This window comes from Glycine max, chromosome 13, assembly GCF_000004515.6.
Source record: "Glycine max cultivar Williams 82 chromosome 13, Glycine_max_v4.0, whole genome shotgun sequence".
Taxonomy (NCBI): Eukaryota; Viridiplantae; Streptophyta; class Magnoliopsida; order Fabales; family Fabaceae; genus Glycine; species Glycine max.
The window spans coordinates 9694572-9704232 of NC_038249.2; the positions used below are offsets into that span (position 1 = coordinate 9694572).

Genomic DNA, 9661 nt, shown 5'->3' on the forward strand with positions numbered 1-9661 from the left:
ATATTAATCTCTAATCAAAACCTGTCAAGCCAAACCACGTGAAAATGACCAAAAACCTCAGAAGAAGTGAAGAACTCTTCAAAATCGTTTTGATTTTTCCAAGACTTAATTAATACTCCCACTCAGGAACAAAACTATATACTTTAAAGTGAGGAATGATATATGAAGATCAATATTTCGTAAACACCTAACAAACATGAATCCATTTTTTTTATTTCTGTCTTCATATCATGTCATATTACTTATATTACATACATTCACAACTAAAAAAGTCATTATTCATGTCATGATTCTAAGACGATTCTAATCGTCTTAAAATGATTAGCGGTGACATTTTTGTAATAAAGTCAAACACAACGACGACGTTTTCCTAGAATCGCCTTTGATGAGTAGATAAGCATGTGTGGGATGGCAAAGTTGTAATTTTGTACTACGGTACAAAGACAGTTTTATCCGAAAAACCGTCTTTGTTTGCTTACTCATTTCAGTATCGCGTGATTCCTTCACTGCTAACCCGACAACACAAATTCTTCGCCCTAGCTAGCTGTCGCTCCCGTGACATCATCGCATCATGCCCTCTGTGAACCCCAGGCCACTCCGCCGTCTCCCGTGCCGGTCCGCTATCATCTTGGTTTGAGTGCGATTGAAGGTCACCTACTGGGTTCCTTAGCTGAGGCTGAGCCCCAATTTAGGTATGCATGTGATCCTTCCAAGCAGTAAGTTCCTCCCTTCCCCTTTCTTTACCTATTAATTATTATTCTCAACTTCGTCCCCTTCTCCTTAATTCTATTGCCACAAAGAAGTTGTAGTACGAAAGAGAAACAACGGATCCCCTATTAAGTTCCTCCTTCCTCATGCCCCTGTTCTCCCTCTAAGTATGAGTCTTTCAAATACTCCATTTATTCTTCTTCTTTTATTATTGTTGGGTTATTTGAATTTTATTTTTTTCAGTTCGTCTATCGCTACGGCATAAACCCATCTTGAGAGATTGCTTGTTTACTACTGTGTTGGTTGGGGCCTTTGCTCATGGCTTCTATTTGATGTATCCTTTTCTTGTTGTGTATGCTTTTATTACTTTTACTTTTACCAGATCCCTCGTCATTTCCGTCTCACTTAATTTTGCGTCATTACATACTTGAAAATCTCAATACGATATTTGTAGTTTGGCGTGTAGGACTGCAAAATAGGGTTGCATCTGCTAGTATTTTTAGATGATGCATTTTGGACTTTAACTGTGTATGTTTTTTTTATTATTATTCTTATTAACTGAAGTTGTTATATCTTCTCTGAGGCTCTGGAGATTGTACTCGTTGAGTCATTGTGATTAATGGTTTGGGGTGTGTTTGGATAAACAAGTTGAGTGTTTTTATTCAATAACTTTTTATCTCATAAGAGCTTATGTCAGAAATTTTACAAAAAAGATTGTTTGGATTACTCTTTATCACGAGACTTATCAAAATGATATTATTATTAGATGTTATAGTAGTCGTAAAAGCATGTTTGGATACCATAGACAATCGATTCTAGCCACAAAAATGACAGTGAATAATTGAAAAATCATAAGCAAGAAAGAGTAGCTTGACTACAACCATGAACAAAACAATGATTATGGACCACTACACCACGTATCCTAACACACACTAAGTCGTTTTCATAAAACCAAATAAACTCTGTAAGATCTCTTGTAAGCACTCCTCTTGTGTCTTGTAAGACTAATTAGCTTTTAGCTTTATACCATTGGTTTGTGGGAGTGAGAAGACAGGGAAATGGGAAATGACCTGATAAGGCTCCTTCATATTATTTAGTCATAGTGTCAACACTTGACACCGAACATAAAGGTGCCTTATCCATAAATTTTTTAGAGACTTGGTTTTTGGGGTGTTAGGAATTTTTGTAATGTTCAATCCATGCTATTGAACAAAGCACTATCTAAGAACAAATTTGGTTGGAAAGGAGGCACGAGATCAGGAGTTAGGACGAATGACTTTCCTTGACTAGATGCAACTGAAGATCATTGATTTTAATTGAGTGTGACGATAATTGGTTCCAACATCAATTAATCTTCATTTTGATTTTAATCTCATGGTTAGAGGTGGTAGTAGAAAGTTTAAGATCAGTTTGAGTGTTTAGGATTTTGATTATTAGGGCTGCCAACTAGCTTATTTGTATTGTAAGGGCATACCCAATGACAAGAAAAAATAGTATGCTAGTTTTTCATTTATGCTTTAACATTCAGGATCAGTTTATGAATGTAAAATTTTGTTATTAGAACCACAAAAAGTAATCACTAATAAATAGCAATATATTTTGATGGAAGGCTTTTTGTTCTCCACTTACATGTCTTATCAAAATCCTAAGCTATAATTCCTTTCTCAATTCTATTAGTAGTACTATTGAATTGTTTATTAATTATACTAATTGTCAGCTAACGTACAATGTAAGGTACTATAATAGAATTTTGGCCTCGTAGTTGTTCAAATTCAAGAATCCTACGAGGACCATCCTCTGTTGATTTTTATATTTTGTTGTTTTTCCCTAACGGCTATATCCAGAACAGATTTGTAGGATATTGAGAGCAAGTGATTAACCAGAGCATGTTTTAGACATTTCATTGGCATCATTTACATCACAACCTCAGGTCTTCAATAAGTTTCTTTCACCATTATTTACAGCTCAACATTCTGGTAATGCCTTAAATAGCATTGGTCGATTTAAACGATGTATGAATATTTTTTTCAATTATATTGGCAGATTATTATGTTATGTACGCCTTATAGTTGCACCTTGTATTGCAGTTTTTGCTTTCTCTAGAATAACTATGGAATTCAGAGGATGTTCTTTGATCTTTTATTTTGTCTGTCTTCATATCAATGCTATTTCTTGTCAGCTTGATGTTGATTTCTGTAATAATTAGATGCTCTAAGTGGATTCAGAGGATCAATATGCATATCCTTTATCGCTATGGATAATTTCGGTCATGTTTCATTTGTAGTTGGATCTGATGTATACATTCAATGGGGGGGAATGCTTGATTAGATGTCTTGTGTCTTCATTTTACATTATGTTGGATTAGATTAGATGATATTCATATTTAAATGTGGTTTGTGTTCCATTTACGTGGCTTCATATCTGTTTTTAGCAGTGCATTGCTCATTTGACAAACCATGGTATACTAGTGTCTAGTATGACTATAGATCACTTGATGTTTCAGTCAAGTTGGTTGACTGCCCAGTTATGCCTCCTCCATTTTCAATGAAATATAATGACTTGCAAGAATAGTTGTCCTACGATGAACTAAGCATATTAACACAACTTAAGCTATGTTCGTGCATAACTAGTTCTTTCATAAATATGACTTAGATTAGCTACCTAGGACTACTTTGCTTAACCAAAAAAACATTAACAGAAGGGAGCAACTAAATTGTATAGATCGACTTTGCTTGCTGCACTAGCTACACTAAAATTTCCATGAACATGATCTATGTTCCACAGACCATCCCATAAAACTTCTTCTGCTGAGGTCTCTGGTGCAGAAGAAGCATAAGAGTTGTCATTAAGCATAAAGTACAAGTATCCTTGCTCTTCTATGGTGTTTTGGTGCATGTTCACCATTTCTTGTCTTCATTGAGATATATAATATGATCTATGGACCCTTCCGTTGTTCCTATGTGCTACTCTATACTATCACCAATTGTCGCAACCTACCCTTCGATGGGAGGGTGAGGCGAGATAAAAGCGTGTCTTCAAAAAGAAGAAAACACGTGGAGCCGCCACCAACGTTTATTCGAGGGAAATGTTAGAAAAACCAAAACGGGGTCTGCGAAATTTGAGAATAAGGGTTTGAGATTTGTTTACGCACGATGAATGTATTACAACCCCAGGTGCCTGTCACAAGGGACGACAAACTTTAATCGTGTGTGCAAAACATGACTCCAAAATTATGTATTTTTCCCTTTTGTATTTTTATTTTTTTAGGGTCGACAAGGGTGTTGCCCTTGCTCCTACGTATCCTCAGGTGCGATGAGGAATTCAGACCTACGTAGTTCTTTAAGTTTGAAAGTTTGTGTGTTAAATTGATTTTATGTTTTTTGAAAAATTGATTTTAGTTGCGAACAACAGTCGTTTAAGGCATTGGACCTTGAAACGATGTTTTAAATTTTGAAAAGCGGAGAGAGTCGTTAAGGCATTGGACCTTGAAACTATCTTTTGGTTTTTGAAAAGAGGAATCATTAAGGTGTTGGACCTTGAAATGATCTCAAGCGATATTTGATAAAAAGAAGAGGCTATGAGTTGGTTTTATCTTGGTTATTTAGCCTTTGGTTGATCTTGCTTTGATTAAGTTTTTAGATGAGTTATGCTGATTGCTCTAGATATTTTGTCCATTTGATATTTTCTCCGGTTTTTTTGGCTTTTTGATGTTGCCAAAGGGGGAGAGAAATTAAGGGTAGATCTTATCTAAAAACTAGGCAATAAACTACAAATTTAAGGGGGAGTAAGGATGAGTGCTCGCATTGCAAATCGTATATCATTTATCTTGTTTTCAGATTGTTGTGATCATAAAAAAGGGGGAGATTGTAAGTGCATATGTTGTTTGAAGATTTTGATGTTGCCAAAAGATTAAAGCTATTCAATGTTGATTCAAGTGAAGATAAAAAAATCAAGAGAAACGATTTACAAATAGTCCTTTATATGTTAAAAGAATCTCTTAAAGAGGTTGTAAAGGTTTGGCCTTAAAAGTTAAGCTTTCAAATATCTTACAAAGTTTTTAAGTAAGTATTTCATTTTGAAAAATATATTTTTCTCTCTGGTAATCAATTACCAGAGGCTGTAATCGATTACCAGAAGTAAAAATGTTTTTAAACAGCTTTCAGAAAAATTTGAAATTTGAATTTTTAAGCTGTAATCGATTACCACTGTTGTATAATCGATTATTAGTAACGAAAAGTTTTGAAATTCAAAATTGAAAAGACATGACCCCTCAAAAATTAATTGTGTAATCGATTACCATATATCTATAATCGATTACCAGTGAGGAAATTTTGAAAATAACTCTAAAAAGTCACAACTCTTCACAAGTTTTTTGAAAGGTCACCAAAGGCCTATAAATATGTGACTTGTACTCGAAATTTTTTAGAGTTTTTCAGAACATTCATTATCTTATCCTCTCACAAGAAAACCTTTGGCCAAACACTTGCAAAATCATTAAGGATTTTTATAAGTTCTTCAAGTTGTATCATTCTTCTCTACAAGAGAGAAAAACAATCTTCTGTACTTCAAAGCAATCAATTTTTAATCAAGAGGCAGTGGGTCTCTTGATTTATAAAGTTCTCTGAACACAAGGGAAAGGTATCCCTGGGTGGTTCAGAAATTGTAAAGGGATTTACAAGTTAGTGGAAATCTCAAGTGGATTACTTAAGGACTGGACGTAAGCACAGGGCGTGGCCGAACCAGTATAAAATTGAGTTTGCAATTCTCTCTTCCCTAAAATCTTTTGATTTATTGCAATTTAATTTTACTTTGCATATTTAAAGAAGCATCAAGTAAATTGTTCATTACTTCTTTTTTGCACATTAAGTCTTCATAATCCTTCTAAAGAGAGAATTAAAATTTGTTGGGGGAAATTTTTTAAACTTAATTCACCCCCCTATTAAGTTATTGAGGTTACTTGTTTAATATTTAGGGCCCAAGCGAGCTAGAGGCTAGCCTGGGCGAGCTAGGGTCCAAAACCCCCCCTAAAATGACCCATTTGCCCCCTCTTTCGATATCTTTTGCATTCTTGATCAAAACATTAAATGATCATCTATTTCACACTATAACTGACATTCAACATCATAAGTCGACTAGCAAGGATCAAAAGATCAACAAATGATAGTCCCCGAACGAAATTAGGGTATGACAGTTGCCCCTTTTTACTTATCTTTTATTGGAAATAAAATGGAAGTAAAGATAAGGACACTAATTTTGTTCGAGCGATCTTGCTATTTGACCGGCCAACTGGTGAAAACCAAGGAAGTGAAACCGAGAAAACATGAGGACATTGAAGTTCTTTAAAGCGGAAGACATCTTAAGTTCTTCTTTCTTCTCTTTTTCTTATTTTTTTTCAAAGAATAGAAACAGAGGATGCCGAGTCCTATGAAGCACAAACAAGGACATTGAATCCTATGAAAGACAAAAGATGTTGAAGTCTTTGAAATGTAAATGAAGACATTGTAGTCTTTTGAAAGCGTAAATGATTGAAGACATTCAAGTCTTTGAAATGTAATTGAAGACATTGTAGTCATTTGAAAGCATAAATGATTGAAGATATTGAAGTCTTTTGAAATGTAAATGACGACATTCTAGTCTTTTGAAAGCTTAAATGACTTAAAACTTTGAAGTCTTTTGAAATGTAAAAGAAGACATTGTAGCCTTTTGAAAGCATAAATGACTCAAGACATTAAAGTCTTTTAAAATGTAAATGAAGACATTGTAGTATTTTGAAAGCGTAAATGACTGAAGACATTGAAGTCTTTGAAATGTTAATGAAGACATTGTAGTCTTTTGAAAGCCTAAATGACGAAAGTCATTGAAGTCTTTGAAATGTAAATGAAGACATTGTAGTCTTTGGAAGGCATAAACGACTGAAGATATTAAAGTCTTTTAAAATATAAATGAAGATATTGTAGTCTTTTAAAAGCGTGAATGGCTGAAGATATTGAAGTCTTTGAAATGTAAATGAAGACATTGAAGTCTTTTGAAAGCATAAATGACTGAAGAGATTGAAATCTTGGAAATGTAAATGAAGACATTGTAGTCTTCTGAAAGCGTAAATGACTGAAGACATTGAAGTCTTTTGAAATGTAAATGAAGACATTGTAATCCTTTGAAAGCGTAAATGACTGAAGACATTGAAGTCTTTGAAATGTAAATGAAGACACTATAGTCTTTTGAAAGCATAAATGACTGAAGACATTGAAGTCTTGGAAACGTAAATGAAAATATTGTAGCCTTTTGAAAGCATAAATGACTGAAGACATTGAAGTCTTTTGAAATTTAAATAAAGACATTGTAGTCTTTTGAAAGCGTAAATGACTAAAGACATTGAAGTATTTTGAAATGTAAATGAAGACATTGTAATCCTTTGAAAGCGTAAATGACTAAAGACATTGAAGTCTTTTGAAATGTAAATGAAGACAGTGTAGTCTTTTGATAGCGTAAATGAATGAAGACATGGAAGTCTTTGAAATGTAAATGAAGACATTGTGGTCTTTTGAAAGCATAAATGACTGAGGACATTGAAGTCTTTTGAAATATAAATGAAGACATTGTAGTCTTTTGAAAGCGTAAATGACTGAAGACATTGAAGTCTATGAAATGTAAATGAAAACATTATAGTCTTTTAAAAGTATAAAAAACTGAAGACATTGAAGTCTTCTGAAATGTAAATGAAGACATTGTAGTCTTTTGAAAGCGTAAATGACTGAACACATTGAAGTCATTCGAAATGTAAATAAAAACATTGTAGTCTTTAGAAAGCGTAAATGACTGAAGACATTCAAGTCTTTGAAATGTAAATGAAGATATTGTAGTCTTTTGAAAGCGTAAATGACTGAAGATATTGAAGTCTTTTAAAATGTAAATGAAGACATTGTAGTCTTTTGAAAGCGTAAATGACTGAAGACATTGAAGTCTTTGAAATGTTAATGAAAACATTGTAGTCTTTTGAAAGCCTAAATGAAGAAATTCATTGAAGTCTTTGATATGTAAATGAAGACATTATAGTCTTTTGAAAGCGTAAATGGCTGAAGACATCGAAGTCTTTTGAAATGTAAATGAAGACATTGTAGTCTTTTGAATGCGTAAATGACTGGAGAGATTGAAGTCTTTGAAATTAAAATGAAGACATTGTAGTCTTTTGAAAGCGTAAATAACAGAAGACATTGAAGTGTTTGAAATATAAATGAAGACATTGTAGTCTTTTGAAAGCGTAAATGATTGAAGACATTGAAATCTTTGAAATGTGAATGAAGACATTGTAGTGTTTTAAAAGTATAAAAAACTATAGACATGGAAGTCTTTGAAATGTAAATGAAGACATTTTAGTCTTTTAAAAGTATAAAAAACTGAAGACGTTGAAGTCTTTTAAAATGTAAATGAAGACATTGTAGTCTTTTGAAAGCGTAAATGACTGAAGACATTGAAGTCTTTGAAATGTAAATGAGGACATTATAGTCTTTTCAAAGCCTAAATGACGAAAGTCATTGAAGTTTTTGAAATGTAAATGAAGACATTGTAGTCTTTTGAAAGCATAAATGACTGAAGAGATTGAAGTCTTTGAAATCTAAATGAAGACATTGAAGTCTTTGAAATGTAAATGAAGACATTCCATTCTTTTGAAAATATAAATGGTTGAAGACATTGATGTCTTGTAGTCTTGTGAAATCATAAATGACTCAAGAAATTGAAGTCTTTATAATGTAAACGATTGAGGACTTTGAGTCCAATGAAAGCAAAAAGACTGAGGAGTTTGAGTCCTATGAAAGATAAAATTGAGGACCTTGAGTCCTATGAAAGATAAAAGTGAGGACTTTGAGTCCCATGAAAGATAAAGGCAAGGACTTTGAGTCCTATGAAATCATAAAGCAAAGGATGTTAAGTCCTATGAAACAAACCAATAGGCACTAGTGCTAAAGGGCTCATCCTTATGAGGAAGCAAGAGGTTAACTCTTTGAGAGGGCCTCTCATCCTAAACATAAAAGATATGACATTAGATTTGGGAAATTGGTATATAAGGAGAAATCTACACACTTATAGCCTAATATGAACATGATTTTTGGGATGCAGAAGTTTTTGAATAAACAAAATTATGTAATGCTCATGACATTCTTTCCTTTTTTTTTATTTGGTTTTTTTGCTTTTTTTTTCTTTTTGTGGAAAATATAGATTGACCGTCTCTTTCTGAAAGACATGATAACTCATGAGACCTTATCCTGTCTTTTTGCAAATCTCTTTGAGGAGTCCCTTAGAGTGTATGTTTTGTTTGATTTAGTCACTTGACAATTTTGGATGACGGCAATAGAGCCATTTGACATTTAATCAATCAACTAAAAAATTGATCATAGGGTTTGTCCCTTTTTTTTTTGTTTAAAAACTTCGATTATTCTGCACAGCAAGAAAATATAAGGCTTTGGGATTGATCGTGTGCCTCATTGAAGGATGGCAATGGATTGTCACACTTTGGTATGTGACCAAGTGAAACTTTCCCAATTTAAGATCATAGACTGATGCCAAGGCTCTGCCGATCCCGCTGAAACTTGATGACATGGGTTGATCCCGAAAGAATTTATAAAACAAAGGCCACCCTTGGATTCAAAAGGAATCCTAAGGAGTCTGAATCAGCGACTAACATCAAATGTACCATACTATCACAATTGTGTTTGGGTATTTTCCACGAGCTCTTGGTCGAATGAGTTTACTTCTCAAATGTGCAAGTGCGAAACCTCGAGGACTCTTTATATATATATATATATATATATATATATATATATTCCAACAATCAAAAGCATGTGCGGGTTTCATTCTAGAATTCCAACTTAAAAGCAAAATTAGTCATTCCTTGATCCACATGGGCTTTATTAGGCTTGTAACGTGGTCAGCGATAAGAGGGCTATGAAAGAAAGGG

At 33.5% G+C, this 9661-nt stretch overlaps 1 long non-coding RNA gene across 1 annotated transcript; it reads left to right on the forward strand.

Annotated features, from left to right (window-relative positions):
• Positions 1 to 796: 796 nt before the first annotated feature.
• Positions 797 to 2843, forward strand: LOC102668170 (uncharacterized). The gene is made up of 3 exons (XR_005888070.1): positions 797 to 875; positions 952 to 1042; positions 2553 to 2843. It is a non-coding gene; the product is annotated as an uncharacterized lncRNA (long non-coding RNA).
• Positions 2844 to 9661: the final 6818 nt, after the last annotated feature.